At 36.9% G+C, this 25,014-nt stretch overlaps 1 long non-coding RNA gene across 1 annotated transcript in view; it reads left to right on the top strand.

Moving 5' to 3' along the window:
* LOC138720721 (uncharacterized) overlaps positions 1 to 19,990 on the top strand; it is a 52,282-nt gene extending 32,292 nt beyond the window's left edge. Inside the window, exons 2-3 of the long non-coding RNA XR_011337463.1 lie at positions 18,361 to 18,559; positions 19,608 to 19,990. This is a non-coding gene — a long non-coding RNA (uncharacterized lncRNA). The remainder of the gene's footprint in view (positions 1 to 18,360; positions 18,560 to 19,607) is intronic.
* The last annotated feature ends 5,024 nt before the right edge of the window (positions 19,991 to 25,014 follow it).

Genomic DNA, 25,014 nt, shown 5'->3' with positions numbered 1-25,014 from the left:
TGAATGAGTTAATTATAGATTGTTACCTAATGACATAACTGTGCTTTCTAAATCCCACAGAATGACAATTGCTGATCAAAATACTTCTTATTCTTGTCTTTGCTCATCAGTATGAAAACCACTCTCTATGTGTATGCACATACAAAAATTTTCTCTTTCTTTCTTTCTTTCTTTCTTTCTTTCTTTCTTTCTTTCTTTCTTTCTTTCTTTCTTTCTTTCTTTCTTTCTTTCTTTCTTTCTTTCTTTCTTTCTTTCTTTCTTTCTTTTCTTTTTTCTTTCTTTCTTCTTTCTTTCTTTCTTTCTTTCTTTCTTTCTTTCTTTCTTTCTTTCTTTCTTTTTCTTTCTTTCTTTCTTTCTTTCTTTCTCTTTCTTTCTTTCTTTCTTTCTTTCTTTCTTCTTTCTTTCTTTCTTTCTTTCTTTCTTTCTTTCTTTCTTTCTTTCCTTCTTTCTTCTTTCCTTCTCTCTTTCTCTCTTTTTCTTTCTCTCTCTCTTTCTTTCTTTCTCTCTCTCTTCTTTCTTTTCTCTTTCTTTCTTTCTCCTCCTCTTTCTCTCTCTCTTCTCTCTTCTTCCTTTCTCTCTCTCTTTCTCTCTCTTTCTCCTTCTTCTTTCTCTCTTTCTCTCTCTCTTTCTCTCTCTCTTTCTCTTTCTCCCTTTCCTCCTTTCTCTCTTTCTCTCTTTCTCTCTTTCTCTTTCTCTCTTTCTTTCTCTCTTTCTTTCTCTCTTTCTCTTTCTTTCTCTCTTTCTTTCTCTCTCTCTTTCTCTTCCTTCCTTCCTTCCTTCCTTCCTTCCTTCCTTCCTTCCTTCCTTCCTTCCTTCCTTCCTTCCTTCCTTCCTTTCTTTCCCTATCTCTCTTTCTCTCTCTCTTTCTTTCATTCTTTCATTCTCTCTTTCATTCTTCTTTCTTTCATTCTCTATTTCATTCTCTCTTTCTCTCTCTTTCTCCCTTTATTGTCTTGTCTCCTTATTCTTTCACCACTTCTTATTGTCTCTTCTTCGCCCCCTTTTACCCCAGTTGTCATATTTTCCTTTGATTTTAAAAAAATATTAGTCCAATCTTTTGAGGTACTGATTGCTCCTGTTGAGGCATAAGGCAGATCTGTATGTAGTCTTTGGGAAAAAAAACATCTGAATGTGCTTGATTTCCACAGGAAAGATGCAATCAGGAACTAAAGGTAACAAGAGACAAAAGCTGAATAAATCAGAACATGACGTCAGTTCATCTTTGTGAAAATATTGCTTTATTTTGCTAAGTTTTAAAAGAGTTTAAGACTGTATCCCAAGTTACATAAACTGAAAAGGTTTTGTCAGAGGTTTCCTCTGACAAAGAGGAATGGGGCATGGCCTTGTGCTTCTTCAGAAGTTCAAGGGTGCTTCCACATGCATTTCCACTTTAGATTTCATTATCTAATGTTTGTCTTACAAACTAATTATTACATACTCTTATTATACTAATGAAAAATGTTGCAGCATCGTGTTTCTGTTCAGTTATTTACAAGTTCAAGAGAAGGAAAACCCACCTGCTAGCAACTTGTCATGTTAATAGTCACCTCATAATCACAAATGGCAAAAGAAATAGTGGATTCCAATATGATAGGAAGCTTCAGTTCATCCAGTAATCATGTTTCAACCCACCTTCCAAGTGCTTAGATTCATTCAAGTTTTGAATGAGTATTCCCACTCCGTGCTCTCCTCTTGCATAGGATATATGACCCCATCACTTAATTTAAGTCTCTGAGGTGAGTTCTGCACCTCCCTTTTCCCCCAGCCTAGGCTCCCTCTCAGCAGTAGAAACTGCCGCTTTTTATGTTTCAGCTAAGTGTTGGCCACAGTGTCCCTAGATGTGAACTCTTCACTGTGCTGGCAGTAAAATCCTAATAACTCCTTGTCTTGTGCAAGTTATCTGTTAGATGAGTTCCTTCCTTTTCACAAAATTACTGGCTCCTCAAGTGGGAGGTAGACCACTAGGCATTCAGTTTTTTTCTGAAGCTGTTTCTAAAGCAGGACAGAATTTGTCCAGTTTCTGGGGGGGGGAATCCCTACCTTTATATATATAGCCAGCTCTAGGAATATTTGCAACTCACATGCAGCTTAAATCCTACTCACCTTTTGCCATTTTTAAATGTAGAGATTTGGGCTTGTCTTCTGCAAAAGGATGGTAGCAATTACAATTAGGCAGGAGACATTCCCTTCCTTGGTGCAAGATGAGATACATTTCAAGCTCTTCCATTTAACTCACCAAAAAATACCCAGAAGTATTTACATCTGAAATTAGCTTAAGAAGTATGTTCAAAAATAGATACTCTTAAGTGATTGATCAGAATCACAGCTATAAGTCATCATGTAGTCTACTCCAGTTTTCAGATGGATGGTGTGTCTTTCACTCTTTCAGCTTCAGCTTTACAAGTGCAATCTAGCATCTGGTTATTTTTCTGGGACAAAAGAAGTACATGTGCTGCTTCAGGGCAGATTTCCTGTAGCTTTCCAGAGCTGTACCTGAATCACCACCTTCTTTTTTTTTTTTTTTCCTGCCCTTTCTTCCTTTAATAAAGGAAGGAAAGCCAAATTTAATTTAAAAATGAGAGAAAAATTGGATTTTTTTTTTGCTTGCTTTTAGAAGTTTATGGCAATATGTACTTTTTAACTGGGAAATGGCTATACTTTCCTGAAATGGTAGCAGAGTATAGTAGACAACAGTTTGTTCAGAGTCATTCTGAGATATTAAAAGCCATCTTTACCATTACTAGGTTTTGCCCAGATGTATCCATTAACCTTTCAGTTGAAAGGTCTTTGAAGTTGTTAAGAGAACAATGTAGTTCCAGGTTGTTTCAGTTACAGACAAAAGCCCTAGCCAAATATGCTGTGTTAGTCTTTGTTCTGATATAGCGATCCTTCATGGACAGGAAATCCTATGTAAAACCATGGTGGAAATTCAGAAATTGTAGCAATTAAGTGATTAAATTTATCCAGTGGACTTTAGTACTTATTTCCAAATTCCTTTCTTGCTAACTCTCTTTCAAGATTGTGTTTTAGTGTCCTAGAGAAAGGCTTATATTACTGATGTGATAATAATGTAAACACTGTGATTGCAAAGTACTACATCTGTGGGTTTTCTTGGCTTGGAATATCTCAGTCAAGGAGGACGTTTTCTTAAGCCTTTTTAAAATTAATTCATCCATTATCAAGAAATCTATATGAATGCAGTAACCACGGAAGTTTAACATTTTATGGTAATGTTTTCCATTTGTGCAACTAAATAAGTCATAAAATAGGTTCCAACCTAGTGCCGTCTACTCCACAACTGCAAAAGTTCTTTCAAAAATCATTCACAAAATGCTAGACAGTAAAAATAGATGAAGACATTTTTCTGGTATATGAGTATAAATATTATCATATAATTACATTAGTACATTTGTATAAATCATGAGGTACTCTTCAGTTCAAAAGAATATTTCAGTTAGAAGGATATAAAATCTTTCGGTTCAATTTTTTTCAAGACTTTTGAAAGGATGTAAAAATACAATCTAAAAAACTTATGAATGTGTTCAGCTTATTTTTTTAAATTGTGCACATGCTGATGTATGTTTGAAATACTATATCGTAGGGTACATTTATTCATGTCCTGCCTCCATACCTCAACAAACACATACAGACATCCATGCATCCCACAATACGAACAGTGAGTTATGGTAACTGAAAGAACTGTAATCTGTTCTGAATCCCAGGACTGTATAAACATACAAAATTCCAGGATCCACTTTGTAAATTTCTAAATGTCTAAATTTCTAAATTTCCAAGTTTCTAAATTACACTGAACTTTCTCCATAAGGCAACGTGGTTCTTCAAACAGGTGATTGTATGCCGAAATGCTTTACAGCATGACTTGATCTTTAATAAAATAAATTAATAGTTAACAACTCTGATTAGAAGCTTGGTGAAGTCAGAGGTGGAAAAGAAACCTGCCAAATAATGTAGCTTCTCATTAACCACTGTATGTGTTTGCTTTGTGCATTTTTGTTTTCAAAGTCCAAAGAAATATGCTTTTCCTCTCTGAGTTCCATATAGGCATATTTTTTACACTCATGTGGAATACTACCTCTTTACTGTTTTTGGTGTAACCTCTTCCCTAATATTTTCTTCCTCTGATATGTGATGGTCTGGGTAGGATATGTTTGGGAGTTAAGGATGCTACATAATGTGTGTTGAAGGGGAGAAGAGGGCAATAGTTCTCGTGATGTGAATTTTAAAGAGTTGTGTGGACAGGGTTAAAATGTTTTGAACTAGCCATGCGTTGCACTCGAGTGATTAGGTGTAACTCCCAATTAAAGATCAATAAGGCCTTTAAAGTGATTTATAAAAATGGATTAGTAAGAAATGTCCATTTAGAAACTACTGTGAGTAAAATCACTATACTCTCTGTCATATTGATCGGGCCTTTATGTCTAAACACGCATTAACTGGGGCAGACAATAAAAATTAATCCTCTTCTTTCATAAAATGGAAGGTCATTTTCCCAACTGTCCCTAGGGGGAATGATGTCATTAAGTATGCTACTAAGACATTTTATTAAATCTGACTAGGCTCTTTGCATAAAAGTAAATTAGAGCAGTCAATATTGGAAAGAAAGGGATTTTAAGGAGCAATAACTAGAGGTATTTATTGTAAGTGCATTATACAACAGATGCATAATTAAATTCAAAACAACTCCATTAAAATAATGTTAAGGGCCTGGCTTAAAATGACAAAAGGCAAGATTTTCAGAGCCCTAAGCATGCCCTGCTGTATGCAAGCATTTCAGGGGTCTCCAAGCAGTAGGGGATTTGACATACCATATGTGTTGATATTCTCTGCTCTCTCCCCTCCAGGATAATGTTATTTATAAATAAAACCACTGAGCAAAGGGGTGAAACTGTAACTGGTGCCAACTCGACTGAGACGGTGCCCTCAGTAAAACACCTGCAGTTTAGGTTCAAGCATTCATCTCTTTACATGCATGTGCCCTCAGATAAGAAGCATCTTTTAACACCAAAAGAAAAAAAGAAAAAAATAGAAAAAGAGAAAAAGTCATTTAAAATTATGTTCTGCTAAAGGTGTGTGGACTTCTAGGTGCTGCTGCCCATGGGAGCCATTTACCGGCTCCCTGCTGGGAGCCGAGGTTGGTAGGGTTTACATGTAAGCATAGCACCTCTACCATGGCACCCTGTGAAACCAGTTATGTCTGAATGCATGCTAGGGCCACTCCTGGGCTAGGTATCACCTAAGAAACATTTTTTTTTTTAAGGTTAAAGTCAGAGATTCAAGTTGCATTTTTGTGTGTCCCTGTGTGATGCAGACCTCATTGTCTCATACTGGGTGTGAGACTCCTTCCCATCCCCTTTGTTCTGAGGCCTGTGATTGATCTCTTTCCTTCAACAAAAAATTCAGCAGAGGTTAAGTCACTGAGGCCAGTGCATATTGACCACATAGGACTGCATTATCTCCACAATCTCTAGTAAGCTATGCACATCAATTTGTTGTCTCTTATCTCGAAGAAAGGTTGGAGAAGATTTGACATATGTGACACCTTTTTGTTAGCGCTTCAGCAGAATGGAGGTGCTGGCCATGGCTAAAGGACTGGGCTTCCTTATTAATTCTGATAATATGCACCCTAATGCTGCTTTTATTACCACAGAGTGCTCTCAATATACTACCACTGAATGGTTCCTATATTTTGCCAAAATATTATGTATAAGAAAAAAAGATATTTTCCTTTTTTAGCCCTAAATATCCTAAATTAAATCAGGGCAGTAGATGAAGCTGAAGATTGAATAATTCACCATAACTTGACATATAAGAGACAATCTTGTGATTGCGAAACCCAGACTTGAGGCCAGGGTTTCATGCTCAGTTGAGTCATGGAGAGCCTCCACCACAGCGTAATCGCTTTGGGTCAGATCCATAAAAGTTTTGAGGTGCCTGCGGTGGCAGCTTTGTAAATGCTTTAGAAGGAATTCAGTAGAGGAGGTATAAACTATAACCAGCCAAGAGGGAGGAGAAGAGTTAATAGGTGCTATGGACATGGGAAGGCTGTTTATAAACATGGGATTTAGAAACATGGAGGTGGAAATGACTGAAAAAAAAATTTAATAATACTGCTGTTCCACACCTACTAAAATATAAGTTTATCCATTTCTATATTTTGCCCCAAATCACTGAATCGTTCTAGATTTTGGGAGATGGTTGTCAGAGGAAAAAAATGACCAGTTAGAAATACCATTTTCACCGTTTAAAATCTGCTCCCTGGTCTCTTTGTAACAAAATGATTATAAAAATCTTTACAAGTTACTGAATAAAAGAAAAGAAACAATAACTCTGTAATATCTACCATTTTCCTGAACTGTTTATTGAGAGATTTGAACATATGCACCACATTCTGGTGACATTTACATCAGTTTCATGACCTGACTCTCTGAAATACATAGTTGACTAGTGCATTAAGCAATAGGACAATAAAACGTTGACATTGAAAGAAACACAAAGGTTCATAAATTATTTGCTAGATAAATACGTTCAAGCCACATATCTCTTCAAGCAAAATATTTAAGCCAGACTCATAACGTGGCATGCAGTAAGCAATGTAGGGAGTCAGCTTTGCAGAGAATATAGATAGTGAGTGTCCAATTTGAACATGTTAATCTGACCTAAGTCTGGTGTTTTTTTTTTTCTTCCACCGAAGCTTCAATATGCATCTGATCTCAGGATATTGGATTTTTCTTTCAGGAAAGAAATAAATGACTTATCTGGGGAATAAACCCAGTCTTCTCTCACTGTATTGCTCACCATATATATTGTGCTAAAATAAGGTTCACTGATTCTGATGTAAATCTCTAAAGCTGAATCATGATAATATGAGTTTCTGCTTTTTATGTGGTAGGTAAGTAGGTTGCACCTTTGAAAAAAAAGTAGTGAGAGAGATTAGTGATTGTTCCTAAGGAGAAAGGGAACAGGCTAAGACACTTTTAGAGTTTGAAACTCCATGACAAACCAGGAAAAACTGTTCAAACATGTTTGTTTTGGTTTAAAATTGAGATGCATCTTGCAATACGACTACTTCCCCCATCTCTGTTTTTACATTCACATTTTGTGACATCAAGATTTTCATACAAGTGAAAAACAGCTTGCACCACTACTGAAGGATCCACATCTATAGGACATCCTTATAAGGATGTCACTGTCAGCATTTCTGGAAAATTTGCATTCTTACGGAAACAAAAATTAATTTATCTTCCAAAGAAGTTACACTGTAGCACATTGCTGTCTGACATGATGCTTTCCCACATGGCTTTGCTGCTAACCCCAAATGTCCAATCTTTTTATTGAAAATACCTTATTATAGCTGAAGTCAAGGTAACTGGATGATAGCTCTCTGCGCTAGCATAGACAGGTTCAGCTTCTTTTCACATCCAGAGTGTCTATCAAAGATGCCTCACATGCTCTTCCACCACACAACACATTTCTTCAGTGTCCAGAGTAGGCTGTGGATCATTCCTGTCTCTGGGATGCTTCAACTTGTCAACAACAGTGAGTATAGTATTGACTGGGAAAGTGACTGCAAAGGACCAAGGTTCAAGGACGGCTTATAAGAACAGAAAGAACAAAGGTGGAGCTCTCAAACTGGTGTGACTATTTTGCCTTGTCACAGCAGTTCTGACAGGATTTCAGGCTGGGAATACCACCATAGACTTGATGCCAATGCCATGCCCAGGGGCAGTAAGATTCCAGCAAATGAACATAAAGTAGCTTTTTTTTCTGGAAGTTGTTCTTGACAGACAGGAAGCTCTTATATGTTTAACAGTCCAGCTGAGGTTTATAGATTGATCCAGTCACCTAGGCTGCCATTCCCACTGTCACCAATGTTTTGTTTCCTGGAAACATGCCAAAAAGCATGGGAGAAAAAAACTGGTAAGCATTGTAGCACTTACAGTGGTACTGGGCTCTGTAATGCAGACTGAACATTTATTGCCAGTGATGGATGTGGTTATATTTCATGGATCTGAGAGCATCATTTCCAAATATCACCATTTCTCTTTCCAAATTGTATCTTCCCTGGGGATTCTGAGAATGAGTGAATACAACTGGTGAGTACCTGTAGAATGGGCTGCCTGCACAGTCTCTAGTTACTCATTGCTAACACCTTCCCCCATCTTTCTTACCAAGCCGTTTATCAGCTTCTGGATCAGAGCAGCTCTACAAAACTGTATGCTTCTTATCCATTCTCTGTTGACTTTGTTTCCTTCTCTATGCCAACCGGGCCAGATTTAAGAAAGTGTACTACATCATGTGGCTGTTGAGAGCCATCATTGTGTAGCTTCATCATAAAGTACCAATCATGCTTTGATCACCAGGAAATTAACGCAATTAATCAGTGCATAATTATTATCAGCATAAATCTTTAGAAAAGCTTTTTAAAATAAAGATCTTATCACGGCACTTTTTTCAATGCAAACCTTAGCAAGATTTTTTATTGATACAAATTTAAGAAAAGCACGTAATAAGTAGAACTTCAAATTTTTTTAAAGCTTGCAAGAAATTACTTCACTACAACTGTCAAGAAAAATGGACAGAATATTGTATAGCACTAGTAAGTCAGAAAAGTCTCAATGCTGCAAAATAATATGAAAATATCTACAACTATATCAAATCACACCTGAAACACAGAAAGAAAAGTTCAGCACTTGCATAGTGAAGCTACTTTCTCCTTTAACTAGTGAGTAGGCACTTCCTGCTGTGCAAATCAATAGGAAGCACAACCTAGTTGAATAACAAGAAATTACCCAAGGACTCGTAGAGAACAGGCTTTCTACAGAACGGGAGAAAAAGGGTTACATTGGCCTACGCCTATCTGGTCTGCCAGGGAGGCTATGGAAACAGATAGGGAGACAAATAGGCAGATGATGGTGTTTCACAGGGAAGACATTATTCTCGGAAGATGTTCTCTGCCAGACTAGGCATCCTTCTTATATCTCTTTCCCCTTAGGCACACTGTTGCGTATCCCGATTTTAAGGAACTTGTCATGTTGAGAAGAACAATTTTTGGTTTGTTCTGCTATCACACTTTCCTGGTCTGGCAGAGAAAACAAGTGGTAGATAGCAGTTTCATTTTTTTGATCCCTCTGTCTCCCTATCTCAGATAGTGGGATTCAGGCCAATCACATCAGTCCCTTAAATGCCTCATGAACTTCCAATAGCAAAGCCTGATATACTGTTTAGGAAACGTTTTTTATCTTTTGTCAGGTAAGACCAAACTCCCAAATTTTGTGAACTGAAATTTCTCTTATCCTTTAATGTAAATTCTTGTAACTAGAATTGCTTGCTCTGCTTGAGATTAGTAGTCTATAGATTTTTTAAAAAGACAATGACTTAATTCATAATGAAATATTGATTCATAATGAAAATATTTTAAAATTAAACCAACATCTTTGAAGATACAAGGGCTGTGCCATAGTAAAAGAGGAATTATGAAGTTTTCAAACTTGGTTGTACAGAGTGGTTGTACTTCTGTGTATATCCCACTGTGTGCGAAGTGAAGAATCCCACACTACATAAGGACTTTAAGTAATAGAAAGGAGTGAAGGATACCTACCCACAGTGCTCAATGTACCTGTTGGTTGACAATCCTTCAGTGATAGCAGGGGTTCATAAGGACGTTCTCTTTACTTAAATGTAGATGTCTGTTTATAGAAGCCATTGAGTGATTTCCTTGAAATGTATATATTTTTTGAGAAGATAAATCCCTCATACAGGTAGTTGAAAAATGGTTCTACAGCCCAATATACTACTCACCAATGTAGTCAGTGTGTTTACAGACCAACTTCCTTTAGGGTTGTTATTGTTTTTTCAAAGGAATCCTGGTTATTAGTTTCTCTCTCATTCATCCAATTCACCTGAGCCTTTACTAAAGACCACTAGACTTTGGCTAAAGAGTTTACAATAAAATCGAAAGGACCATTTCTTGCTAAACAAAAATATTGAGGTGCTTATTGGAGTATGATTTGGCAGAAGAGAGGATCTGAGCAGTATATCCTATGTTAGTAAAATCTGGGGGCAGACTGGGTTCTTCTAACAGAAGATGACAAAAGGATGGACTATAGTGTGCTAGAAGGTGAATAGCTGTGTGCATACAGGGTCCTCCAGGCTGGAAATACAGTACAGAATATTGCTTAGAAGGTCCTAAGCGAGTCTTAGAAAATCTTTAGCTCTAGATGTTCTGATGAAATGATTTGTGTAATCTTAAGGTATCTAAGTAAAACTAAGGAATTTATAGCATTAGGAATTACTATCCGCACACATCTACCCCTTGCTCTGAATAAGAGGCCAAACAAAATATTTCTGAGTTTATAAAGGTGCTATCTTCTTTCCTTGTTCTCTCCATTTTACTCTTAACATGCTTATCCCTCTTTAGACCAATTCATCACTGTTTCTGTGATAGGCCCTTTAGTGATATTCTATGGGATGATGATTCCCTCTCTGCACTGCACACCTATTCTAATTTGCCCCTCAGTCTTTACTCAACCAAAGCTCCACTGAGACCCTAGAATTAGCAGAAACCAAGGAAAGAGTCTCCTCTGAGTGTATTTTTCACGTGTAAAATTTTATTATTTGCATTTTCTTAGTTGAAAGCATATTTCAGATGCTAGTACTTACGTTATTGGACTGGTGAGGACTGCATTCCGTTAAAAATCTTTAGGAATGTAATTATGGCATTCATGGTAATATAATACTGGAAGTAAGTGGTGTTCATAGGTCCAGTGCTTCCTTAACACTGAATTATCTTAGTGTATCTTGGTAATGATGGGCAGCTTTCCCTGACAGTTTTCTTTTATTGATTGTCACATTGACACATAGATCTAACTCCTCCCTTTCTTTGATTCAAATTATCTCAGCCCCAAGTTGCCCATATTGCATTGCGTATCTCCACTTTCTAAAGGACATAAGACAGGGGGAATAGCCTGGGATATTGTGTGTTCAGTTCCTGTAATGGCAAGTGATGGCAGTCTCACTCAGAAGGATCATATGTCATTAACTCCTCACACCTTCGTCAATCAAGTGGTTCTCAATATACTACAACAAATCTAAGGCCCTTAATAAAGGCTGACATTCATAACTATAATTTGCTACTGGGAGAAAGTCAGGTAAACCTGGTGCACTGCTAGGATGTAGGTGCCTGCAACTACCTGGATTTTGTTATATAAACTATGTGTGATCTTACATAGTAGATCAATGAAACATACCTCAATATTCAGCATTCAACAGTCCCAAGACAACCACCAGGAAAACTGAAATTTTGGATTAATAGTATGGTATGAATGCAATGGAACTCCCCTCGATGTACCATGACATCATCCAATCCAAGAATTCACGTAATGAGCTTTAATGTTTTATCTTTGATTTTTCTCTTATCTAGTTACAAAAAAACTTTCCATAAGTATAATTGACTTCAATCACAAACAATACAATTGTTGCCTGGAATCTTGTTGTAGAGCTTTTTCCATTTTGGGATTTAGAAATTTGCTTGTTTTTTGTCTAAACTAATTAATGGTTGATTTGGATCATTTGATCTCATGTTGATATTTTCCCTTAAATAATTCCCTGCCGCCAAATAGATCCGGAGGAGATCATGATCTTATACCATACTTGCTGTTTCTATCCAGACAACTCCTTTGGTAATGACCTGCCACATTTAAAAGGCAGCAGTGGCAGATGAGTGCTTTATGAATGTGACTGGGGAGATTGCTGATAGACTTGAGGTTTCACAAGGATGAACAGCTCCTTGGGAAGAGGTGCATAAGGGTGCCTTAGGCTGGCTGGAGGCTCTTCTAACTGTTTCTCAGGGTACTGAGTTATGAGCATCAGCAGAGACAGACAAATTAAAGCATCAGTAGAACACATTTACCTTGGTCCTCATTCCATCTTCTGTCTTGTGTTGACATGAGTAAAGAGGAGATGGTTGGGGAGATATTGTCATAGACAACTATTTCCACAGAGCTGCAGCAAGCATCGTTGCAGTTGTGCAGAAGTGCAGCTGCCATAGGGAGAGATCACCAAATAATTAGAGTGGAAACAATTTGAATTGTGAAATTAACACATTTTTCAATACTGCTTTGTTTTGGAGTTAGATTTTCTTGTGATTGCAGATAGTTTGAGCTGTAGGGGTGAGGTGAAGACAAAAGTTATTTGTATTTTAGAAAAATCCAGGGACTCCCCTGACCACTGCTATGAGATTAAATTTACTTCTGGGGTGCTTTGACCTGCCTCTGAGAAAAAGACACCAACAATTATAAACTGTCATCTAGGTAGGCTTTCATTTCACTTTGCATGTCCTGCCAGTGGAAATCCTTGTAACACTTGCGCTTTGCAGAGATTCCCTGTAAGAAGATAATTACTAGATGCCCTGTGTCAGTCTCTTTCTGATGCCAGAGTGACTGAAAGACTTACAGTGTAATCCAAAATGAAGTAGAAGCCAAGGCTTAAAGCCACCTCTATAATGGTCATCAGGTTCTACTGCATTCCTGTCCCAGGTGGTGAAACAGAGTCTGAGAATCAGGTCACCCACTTCTTGTACATAGCCTTAATAATTTTTAAATAGCACATACACATCATGTGCTCTATTTGGTACAATGGATTTTTCTTTTTCAAAAACTGTGTAGGAAAAGACACCATTTTGAATACATTTTGAGAAGGAGAGTGTGTCCCTCTCTGAGCTACTGCATGCCTGTCCCTTTTTGTTTGCAAAGCCATGCACCCAGGACGTAAATGCGAGTCTTGCATGAGGTGAAGAAGTTATGGTGTGGAGTTGTGAGAATATGGCCTTTATCTGCATTCTGGGAATGGTTTTGTTCCGCACTCTCTGCTGTGTGACAAGGAAGGACTAAAAAGCCTGGACACTCAAACAAAAAGAGGGCCATTTAGCCTTTTCACTGAAGTCTAGGATCCTTGCTGAGGGATTATTTTACGCAAGCCTGTGTTTTGGCTAAGGGGGTCTGGTTTTTACTCAAAGCCAAGCAGCAGATGTCAGGCCTCAGAATTGCTCACAAAATGATGACCTTGCTGGGTCAAGGCCTATACAACCTGCTTCGCCTCAAGCTGTGTAAAACACAAGCGGTAGAAAGTCTTTCCCCGGGCAGGCCTGTCTGGGCAACCAGCTATCCTCAGTTTTCCCTGTAGATTGAATTCCTTGTGAAATTCTACAGCTCTGAGAAAAAAACCTCCTGACAGTTAACTTGGCTTTTTCTTTTTATTTAAGTAATGAATAAGGCAGTGAAGGATTTTTAGGGGGTAAAGGTCTAATGCATTATTATGCTATTTTGTAGTAACAATTTATATTGTCAGGAAAGTTTGTTTGGGTTTTCCATGTGTGACTAAAATATGTTAGTACAGATAGTGTAAAATATAGAGATGATATGCTCGAAGAAACGAATGTGAAAAAGAGGGCAGTGTATGAAATGCAATCTATGGCAAATTCACATTGTGTATTAGATGTAAATATCTTCAGTGTGATGATCTTTAGAGGGAAAAGAACATCTACTGTGATTAAGAATAGCAAATTATATTTGCTATAGTTATTGTCTTATTGGGAAATATTCAGAGTCAAGGGTTTAAAAATGTAATAAAAAGTGGATCAATATGTGTTTGAGGATTTCATCAATTGCATATTAACAGTACTAGTCCTTCTGACCTCTTTTCTTTGAGCTATTCCCTTGATCAGAGCAAAACCGGTCTAATAAATTGCGGGTTTATTCATCCATGTGCTGAATTCTGTTTCATATTTCTTTTTGCTTGCATACAAAATTGAAAAACAACGTATGATTCCTGAATGAGGTTCTCATTCTTATAATGATGGATCAGTATTGCATTTCTTATAAGGAAATATTTCAACCAAACTTCTGTGGAGCAAAAACCAGAGAATTTTGAGTTATATTATCAGATATTTAGCACTTCAGTTTGTATGAATACAGCTTGGCAAATCAATGTTAATTAGCAGTTCTCACATTGAATATACTTTCTTTTGCACAGGCTGAATTTCTGCGAGTGTATTACAAACTTTTGGAAACGTTCTGTGTCTTGTTTTCCCTTTTGTGTATTTGCTGCATAAAGGTCACTGCAAGTGTAATTCACTGGATATAGTAAATCTGATCTGCCTTTTGTATTTGTAGTGGTTCTGTATCCCAAGTGGATCATCAGGATGATGTTCCTGAAAATGAAATGTTTTGCAGTACAGAAAAGCATCTAACTGAATTTTTGGGACTCTTTCAAGCTGAAGAAGGACTAATATGAAAGATATTTCTGTTGGTTTTTATATTCTTTCCTGAAGAAATTAGGCACAACTTGCTCTACGTGAAGAACATTGTACTTGCTAGCAAGTTGTCTACAAAGATCTGAATTCTTTTATAAATAGAAGCACAGGGGCAGACAGAGATCTATCATAGCATCTTTTGTTTTGAAATAAGTTATAATTTTTGAAGAGAATAATTAAATTAATGCAAAACTATTCCATGTTTATCTGTAATAGCAGTGACTCAGTAAGCAATTGGGCTTAGTATTTATGCTTATGTTTGTACATTAATGAACTTCTATTTAGGATTATTCTGAGTTGCATAGATGCAAGGAATGCCGTCTGTTAATAAAGTCAGCAAGAGGTTTTCCATTGACTTGCCAGGAGCCAAGACTTCATGCCATATATGTTACACACACCGACTTTTCAGTATGGAGCAAAACCTTTCTGGATAGGGATACTATATTTTACATAACTCAGAATAACACATATTTTTTCTTAGTTTACTTGAGCTTGTATGCGACAATGTATATAAAACCATACTTATTCATAATTCCTAACTAGCATTTTTGAAACGTGCTAGCTGTTCTGGGCCTACGTGCTTTAACAGATAGTGTTTCTCAGGAAGCACGATACTGAATTTTCTGCAGTGTTTGCACAATGTTGAGCAGTCTTGAGACACACTCACCTCTTACTTCATTTAATTGTGAATTCTGTCTTATAAACCTGAAGGAACATGGTGTTTTCACCTAGTAACAAATAAATCATAAAACAAATAGAATTGAGAAGGGAAGCATTTGCTTAGGAAAATGTTTTCTTCTTGGGAAAGATTTCTGTACTGTATGAACTTTTGGTATGGCTGCATGTCCTGTGTATAATATTTTCTACTATTGTGCACAAAATTCAACTATCCCCAAGTTTCAGGGGTACTGAATCAGTTCAGGACAGGAATATTGATGTACTGCTCCCTTTACTACAAGACTTTGTTCAGAGCTATTAAAACAGGGGAAAAAAATGTAGCACAATAATGAGGGAAAGCTGACATATATGTCTATTCAAAATCACAGAAGTCACATGAATATCACTTGTAAAAGTCTGATTTTTTAGTAGCTGGAACTTAGCTTGTAGTACTTTTGTCTGTTGGAAGAGAACTACAGCCTTTAAAAAATATTTATCCCTCTTTCTCTGAAGATGACTATCATAAAAAGAAATTAAAATAAAAAAGGGAAAAAAGAAGATATCTGTAATAATGTTAAATGGTTATTCCTTTCAATATCATCCAGTCTGAAGTATGATAAGTGATATTCAAGAGGTCTAGAGCTCAATGATTTTCTAGATAAATATTGGCAACAAGTAATTTCTTTTACTAGACCTACTTAGCTTTTGTCCATATTTCACTCTCAAGTTTATTTTCAGTATGTCAAATGGTCCTGAGAAAGACCTATTGAATTTCATTCCTTCCACGTGTCACTATACACCTTTTGAAGAAGTTCTGTATGGAAATTAGGGAAATATTCTCAGGCACTCTATTCACATGTTTTGCTGATGGATCTGTTCCAAAGGAGGGGTCAGTTAAGTAAGAATGTTAAGCAAATACGAACCCACTTACAGGATATAAATGACACTTTACTTTTATTTTTTTTTCCAGAATTTATTGAATAGGGAGGAAAATAATGCATACCTTTATTTATCCTGACATTTCTTGACAGTTTGCAGTATAAATCCTAATCTATATTAGAAATAATAACCTCTAACTATCATGAAAGTTTTTAGCTGAAGGTCAGACACATATGTGTACACTCTGTTTTAATATCATCTGATTCAACAAACAACCCTATCGATTTCATGAGGCTGGTTCTATTAGAGAAAGCAGAACTTCACCACTGTAAGCAGAGGAAAGGTAAAAAGATATTTTCTTTAAAATTGCAACAGACAGGCAAAATGAAAACCAGTATGGAGTCCTATAACTGAGAGAATAGCATGACACTGTTTGTCTTCAGTTAAATGAGTGCTAGACTTTTGCATTCTTAGGGAATATTGCACATACATCTCAGTACTAAGGTAATATGAAATGCTGAGCTTGAAAATAGATATTCTTCATTCACAGGAACTGAAGAGTTAATCTGAGGGTTTTGTCATGTGAGTAGGAGCATTGTAATTTGAAATTAAATGAGGCTTTTGAGCACTGGCGTTTTAAAGATACTTTAATACACAGATACAAGCAAAACTATCTTATACAAGTAGAAACCGTCGCTGAGTTATTTTAGTTGCACCTTCCTTGAGTCAGAATTCAGTGCCTCAGAGCAGATCCAATATTTTGCCTTCAATATAATATCTCAAAAGGTTTATTATAAGCAATCTGGCCTTTTTTTGGTAGCATTTGAGAGATTAGCATTGCATCAACCCAGAACATATTTAGTTTCATATGTCATACTTTAAAAACTTTATAAGTGGTTGTTCCTAGATCTAGAGTGATTAGACATATTCTAGGGGCTTAACGATATGCAATGCAGAGAGAGACACTGCATGCAATTATAAAGATGTCATTCATGTAGGGACATGCCTGATTATATAATAGATGTGATTTTACATCTACTAAACTCAGAAACTGATATCCAATGGATTGATTTTGTGCAATTCCTCATCATCTCTTCTTTAAATAAGGCTATCTTTGCTTTGCCAGATTTTCAGCTGATTGGCAAACTCTTCCATACCTGACAGTACTGAAGTGTCTTTGAGTCAAAGTCCTAGTTTTCTCCATATACATCCATACTGGCTTCTTAATTTCCTGTTCAATAGAACAGCAGATGTTCACATGAAGTTTAGTGTCTGCTTCAAGGAAAGGTATAACAGTTTTTCAACTTTCATTTCCGCTTGGTTTCTGGTCACATAAAATATATCATGGAAGAAAAGTGCTCCCTGTCAGCTGGGACCATGTGAAGAAACAGGGTCCTGAACATAGACATCCTATAGTCCAGTCTCATTAAAAAAAGCAATTTTCCCCCATGGTAGGTCAAATTGTACCTCAGATATATCCATTCAAGACCTAGGAGCTGAGAGATGAATTTGGCCCTGTATCTGCATCAATGCCTTCCTTCAAAATACAGCAGCACTGTGAAGAAGTTAAGTAATCTATGGGTGCCCAAATTTGCTGCTCCAGGAATGAACGCTTTCACATAGGAACAGATAAAAATGAAAACAACTTAAAAAAATTCAATTAGCTTAACAGAGACAAGTGAGTGCTTGCCCAGCCATTCCTGAGCAACAATTTATTCCTAGGGTGGTGTGAGAGACTCAAGCCAGCGGTCAGCAAGCTGACAGATCTGTCAGCTTTGCTAGGTGGCTGTCAGTCAAACCAGGTGCCCGCTGTGTGTTATGGCGCTCCTTGTATTAACACCCTGCTGAGATAATTCTTTTTTATCCTTTTTTTTTTGCCACCAAGAGGGTCTGCCACCACACTGCTGTTTTTCATCTTGTTAATTGAGTCATTTATTTCGTTAAAAGGTGAAGCTTTATCAGGGTTTATGTGCCAAATGTGAGAAAGCATATTTAATGATACATCAAATGTTAGAAGCATGCAGGTGCCTCTGTGTATGCTCTTTAAAATGCTGAGAGGCGAGGTAGTTCTTGTAAATTAAAATCACCTGATATTAACTAAAAATAGGCATTTTGTTCCCAGGCAACAATGCAGATACACTGTACATATGTGTGCAAGTGTTTGTTGCTAAATATATAAAGCACATGGATATTTATATTTAATTTTCAATCAGTAGATTCATCCATATTCGAAAGCAGATAACTGGAGGGGTAAACAATACAAGACCAGAATTCAAAATTATGTAAAAAACGTCAATAGTTTCTAGGGTGGCTGCTAAAAATAATGTTTCAAATAAACTTTCAAGCTTCTGCTAGTAAGATTTCCCTGTCACTGATTACCACCACTGCTCTTCCAGGGGTAATTTGTTCATTTTCATTTTTTAGGTATTTCTGAAGCAGCTAAGATTTTTTTTTTTTTTTCCGTTGTCAGGATAGCCATTTAATTGGTCAATTAGAGTCTAGGCAAGCCTCACATGAAATTGATGAGAATTTCCCCATTGCCATAAGTAGCTGTTGACTCATACCTTCAGGTCTACATTTATGAAGGAATGAGCCTGGAGTCTTCAAAGAAACCTAAACTCTACTGAGAACAAACAGAATTTGAGCCTCTATCCTCCTCAAACATCCAAGAAATCAGTGCAGGTTCATCACCAGGTAAGTGACTTTCACAAGATTATACCCATCCTCCCAGATGTAAAATGACAGAAAATGTCCAGGAAAGGGGATTAGCAAGATGTCAGGAAGGCCGGTTGGTGCAACTACCAGTTTCTATGTAGCTGTCAGGTTGGTAGTTGATGCTAATGAGAACTATGTTCTGTCTTCTTCTTTGTAGTTTTTAGCTCTTAGCAAAACTAGAAAAGATTGACAACACCAGCAGTCAGTGTCTTTCACTTTATAAGAGATGTATTGTTTGCAAAAAGAAGTGTTCATTCAGCAATTTTTTAAAAACAATCCAAATTACTTAATCCCATTAACAAGCAAAAATTGCAGGAAGTCTGTCTTTGGCAATTGGGTTTCTTTCTCCCCGGAATCCACTGCTGAGTGTTGCCATCCCATTCAGTGTTAGCCACTGCTCCCCCAGTTCCTGTTCCCCTTGTGATTGCCAAGCTCTCACTAGCTTAGGAGGACTAATACCATCTGTGTCTGTAAGACATACTCCTACATGGTTTATTTAGTCAGCAGTTCCCAAATTCACCCTACCTTCCAAGGCTGGGAGCATGTGACTGGATCTGAGATCTGGCCACTAAGATCAGGCTGGTGTTTATGAACCCAACTAAATGTGTGGGTAGGTTGTGCAAGAAAGAAGTGCCTCACTTTAATTTCAGCATTAGTCACTGTGTTCATTTATTGCTTGAAATTGTTCTAGTCCAGGTGAGTAGCTCTCATTCATGCTGCAGAATTAGCCTGAAAAAAATGTACCAGAACACTTGGTACCTCTCTCACCTAACATCCTTATTTTTCATCTCACAGATACCAGAAAGCATACGATCATGTAAATAAATCTTTGGTTTTGTTGCAATAGCCATCAAGCGTATTCACTAGGAAGAAAAGCATGGTGCTATCTGTTTATGTTTCTCCAAAATAGTTGAACCACAGTTCAACTTTTGAATGGCAACTTCTTTCTCAATAAACCCACTCTTGTGTGGGCTTGTAGTCCTAGCTCCTCTGTGATTGACAAAAGTAATTGTTCACTGTTTTTTAGACCCAAACAAGCTCCAAGAGAACAAACTAAAGACTAGGAAATGAACTTACAGCACCAGGACTTCGAAGAGGTGGTGATTTTAAGGACAGCCAGTCAACCAGTGGCTTTATTGGCCTGTTTCCAACTTCTAGTAGGAAAGTTTCAAATACTGGGCCAGAGTTGTCTTACCTTCAGGAGCCCATGTATTGTTTCTCTGAGGCTGGTGTGGTAACAGCTCTTTGGTGTTCTGTGATCTCAATCGACCTCCTGTAGAAGGCATGTTTCCAGCCCTACTCATCTTGTGTTGCATGAATGTGCTGCCATCAGGAGTCACTGTGGCAACAGGTGGATTTTGGGTTACACTTGCTCCAGTGTCCACTCCCTGTTTCTTCCTGACAAATGGCTTGGTGGAGGCATTTGTGGTGGGGCCGTGCTGTTGGAGATGGCTTTTGTTTTGCAGTTTTAAACAATACGTAGCACCAAATTGTGGACAAAGTTCAGATGAACAATACCATTGAGATTTGCCAAGTCAGAAATATTTTTAATTTTCTGTCATTATAAATGTATTTAAATAAAAACAATACGATCTTACACAAAGGAGATGCAATAACATTTCTGTTGCCTAATGATGATTGACATTATTTTTCTGTTTGTCTAGATATACTAATGAAACAATTTTGTCGTCTTCTTACGAAGGTTGCTCTTGTTACATGTGGAAGACAACCATAGATCAGATTATTACTGTGCTATAGGAATAGCAATCAAAGTTATTATCCTTGACCCACAAAATTTACAACCTAAAAATAAACCAGAAGCCATAGGGACAGTAGGAATGACCAAGCTAGTTTCTTAGACTAAATTCATCTACCTCCATGTGCTGTGTTAAAGTGGTTGTAGAGAATGTTTAAGAGAAATATAGAGGAGACAAGCAAGTGCAAAGCAGGGAGTAAATAAAACAGCTTGGTGAAACTGGGAAATGCAACAAGATAATTTATATAATTTGGTTTGATAAGCACTGCGTAGTCCATCCTAGGTATGTAAGTAGAAAGTCTCTGCTAAATCCGTGCCTTTTGGTATGTGTAGTAATTTGTACTTACGTTGTCTTACAGTCTGGGGTGAAAAGACACTTTATAAATGTTAATTTACACTGCTGAGATTTTAGGTAGATAGAGTTGAGTTTTATTTATGGCTGAAGAAATCAAAACAAAGAAACAGTGCATGAGATCAGTGACAAGGACTAGCTCTCATTCTCACAAGCCCAGGCCGTCTGTCATTTACCAATAACCTGTGTCTGTACTTTTCTGGTAAACAAACATACAACATAACCACCTAACTTTCTTGTACTAGCACTTCTTAGATAGTACTTCCTATGCAGTCCCATCACCCTTTTCTTTGTCTATTCTCTTCTTACTTACACGCATCACGTTGGAGTCAGTTTCTGCCCCACCATCAATCTTTCCAGTAGTCAACATGTCCCTCCTTCAACTCCTGGGACTTTCAAAGAGAGATGTTAGTCAAACAGAGATTATTAGGCTCAGCAGAAACATGAATGCTTTTTTTAAAATGACCTCTGAACATCTCTAAAACATGATGCTCTATGGCGAGCAGAAACTTATTGAAGGGCAAGCGTTCTGTCATGACAATTTCTAAAAATTAGAGATGGTTGGAAAACCTGTTTTTATCCTGCAACACCTTATAACATATAAAAAATATTTGGTTTGCTTTCATTGAAATTATTCATCACTGAAATTTTCCCACTGCCTCAGCTCAGTAATTCTATCTTGGTTTCTTGTAATTAAAAGCAGTTGGCAAATGAAGTCGAGGTGTTTCCCCCAGAAGTTTGCATATTATGTAGCCATTAGTTTAAAATTAAAAATCATACCAGAAATAAGGACTGGAACTTTGCTTTATTGAGAGGAGTTTGTCTTCTCTCTAAATATCTTAATAACACTCCATTAGGAAAGTAAATAAACCAAAGGGTTCAGCTCGGAAACCTATTTTCAAAATAAAAATCCTTCACCTGATATACTGTGTTTGCCAATTTACAAATGAATACAATAAGGAAAAAATGGGTTCAAATCTGTAGTTCATCAAGTAGTGATCAGCAGGGATGGTGCTGATTTATACCTCAGATACTTTCTCTCAACCTTTTGCCTGTGATTAATACCCTGCTAAGGTTAGGTCAATTTCTATTCTTCCATCCTGTCTGTATCAAGCTTACCACAGCTTACACACCGTAATAAGATAAAACCAGCTTAGGTAAGTAAAGCCATAATCTGACAAAAAGCTGGGCCTGGAGGCTTTTTTCTTAGATTTGGGTCATGATCATGGTCCCACTTACTACTGGCCCATCAGGAAAAAACTAGTGATTGTAAAATTGCTATTGGTTACCAGGCTGCCCTTGGGCCATAAGATCCCAGCTAATTTTGAACTCTGCTGATGGATTCCTGGGTTTTATGTCTGAAGATCAGCAGTTAGCTTTCTGTTAAAGGCAAACTTCACATTGAAGTCACTGACAAAGTGGTATTAAATTATCCTTTTCATACAATATATGAAGCTTGGGTGAGAATGAACCACAGAGTTCAAAAAGGAAGAGTTGCACTAAGGAAGTGAAAAACAGCTTGTTCATTGTACCTGCACCGATTGTCATGTTGACAAGTTATGAAGAAATTTTCCTAATTGCTATCATGGGGTATTTTAAACATACTTTCTATGTTTACCCCTACATATGGAGGGACATACAGCAGAACAAAGTGTTACCCTCGATTTAGTTACTCTACTTTGTGAGTAGAAATGAAGTGAGATCAATGCAAGTACCTTCACACAGTCAGAAAACAAATCTTTCTACTGTCTGAAAATGGAAAACATTCAGAGCACACTGAAGTCAATATATAGACAATTATTTCATGGAGGTTGGGATCATATATTATGGTGACATAACAAATCCTGTTTTCTAGATGTTAGCTATTACAGGGAATCAAGAGTATTCTTTCAAATTTTACTGTCTCTGTACCTCAGCTAGGTGTGCTGTCTCTTAGCTTGTGTTTCTCTCATCATTTTAAAATTCAGTGGTGTCTTTCAAACAGTCCACATTTGTACATTTTCACATACAGAAATGCTGTTCAAGGCTAGTCTTCAGTGTTCAGTGCCATATTATGCAGAAATGTTCAGCTAATTTGAAATTAGTTAACTGGGTTAACCTCTGTGACCACAGCGCCATTATGGCGAAATTACAACCAGTAGCATATACTTGTTGCAAGAACATCACACAACTGTAATAGCTGTCATCTCCTTCTGTAGGCCTTGGAAGGAAATTTGGTGTCTCAGACACCACATTAATGTAACTGTGGGTAAATTGATGGCCTGTTTTCTTGAGTAACATGTTTAATTGTATTTCCTCCTCTAATTACTCCTTCTCTCCTTCATTCTTTTGCCCTTTCTCTGTCTTACAGTAATTCTTTGACATCAGAGTGAGGATTTGAGGACCCAAAAGCTGTATAAGCAGACAACAAAAAATTAAACAGGTCTTTCCCTAAAGGAGAGAACAGAGGAAGAGTGCCTTAAGACAAAACTTTGCTTTCTTTGCATCATGCCATATTTCCTAACCTATAAAAGGGAAGCACATAAAGTGTTCTGGCTCAGGACCTCGTTTCATCTCTTTTGACATTTATTTGCAAAATCCAATAATGTCCTCCTACTGAACTTAGGCATTTAGCAAGGAATGAGTTAGGGATCTTCTAGCATTGTTGATCAGCACCTTAAAAAAACTCTGTCAGGCAAGGGAAAGTTAAAGAAATATTTTTCAATAAGATATCAACATGGTTTCTACTGGAGCTTTCTGAAACAATAAAGCAGGAATATAATGGTGTTAAGCATGCATCATAAAGGTTTTCTCATTTACTTGCACCTTGAGTAATTTGTGGTGCAATATTCCCAGGTATTGCATTTTTTGCTGGAAAAACTTAGCAGATTTTAAAACATTTTTCATAGCAATGGTTTCTACCACCCTGACACTGGTTTTTCTTTAGTTCTGTCCTACATCTTCATCTGAAGAAATTAAAACAGAAGAAAGTGATAAGCAAAGTGGGAAAGGAAGGACAAAGAGATATCCCCAATTCCCTAAAATACTAACACCAAACTAAAGAAAATGCCTTTCATTTTTTCTTTCTATATTCCTTCCATTTCTTTTTTGAAAAACAAGGAAAAAAAGAAATAGGAAGTCTCTCAATAGTTTTTCTTTTTTTTTTTTTCTTTTTTTTTTCTTTTTTCTTGTAGGCCATTTTAATTTGTAAGAGCTTTATAACACCTGTGTTTGCATACAGACCAATTTTTGATGTGAAAGCACATTTTGGCTTGAGAACAGGTAATGATCTATATAATTTCTCTCTTTCTACAAAGCTACTTTCATAACTATTTTGCCAGAACACTAAATGCTCTTGAAGTTTCTGTTATGCTTTCCTTTTCCGCTGACACTGGGGTAGCATCACATTTTTCAGAATGATTTTTGAACTGCATCAAATATTTTCTTAAACTGTAGCAAAGTTTCCAATTTTGTATTAATTTTTCAAAGGAAGGTTGTCAACTTGGAGATGCCACACAAATTCCTACCACTGCTTTCTGTCTTACGTGGGCAGGGGAGGCTTTGCAATTAATTAAAAGTGATATGAGACCCACTGTGAAGGGATTGTATTGACAATTTGATGTCCCATGTAAAATGAGGCAAATGAATTAAACCCTGAACCCCTGAACTGCTTCATGTTGCCTACCCTTCCCTCTGCCTGTACTCAAAATGTTGCTTGTCTTGTATTCCCTGCTCTGATGAGCACAGGTAAGACAAATACAACTTTATATCTCTCTGCAAGCACAAATTCAACAGCAGTTCTGTGGATTGGCTCACATGAATAACTAACATTATTTGATTAAATGTGTTCTGCTTTTAAAAGCATTTAAACAATTTCTGAAAGCTCCACAAATATCTCATGTACACCATGTCATACATAGTCTTGTTTGATTTATTTTTCTTTCATGCATTGACTTTGATCCCATTTTTAAAACCAGCTTTTACATCAATGCATCTTTACAGTTAGCAAATGATAGATTAGATAAAACACAATAATACTAAAATATTAGGTTTGCCAGGATGACTGTTAACATTTATCTGTGGGCATGCAGTTATTCCTTATGGTAGGTTCCACACAAAAATACATTTTTTCCCAAAAGACTTCAGAATTTCTGCAACAATTTAATGAATCATATATTCTGGAATTTTGTTGTTTAATGAGGCTTGTCACATTGAGCTTTATGTGAATTGTGAGTGGAACCATGTGAGCCATTCAAAGAGAGAAGGAAGCAGAGATGCAGTTTGACATATTATGGTTTTTAGCTTAAAACTTATCATTTTACATGTAATATTTCACTTACCTATGTA

The sequence above is a fragment of the Phaenicophaeus curvirostris genome, chromosome 5, assembly GCF_032191515.1.
Source record: "Phaenicophaeus curvirostris isolate KB17595 chromosome 5, BPBGC_Pcur_1.0, whole genome shotgun sequence".
NCBI lineage: Eukaryota > Metazoa > Chordata > Aves > Cuculiformes > Cuculidae > Phaenicophaeus > Phaenicophaeus curvirostris.
Note: the sequence above shows the minus strand (reverse complement) of the source record. Positions and strands in the feature narration are given on the sequence as shown.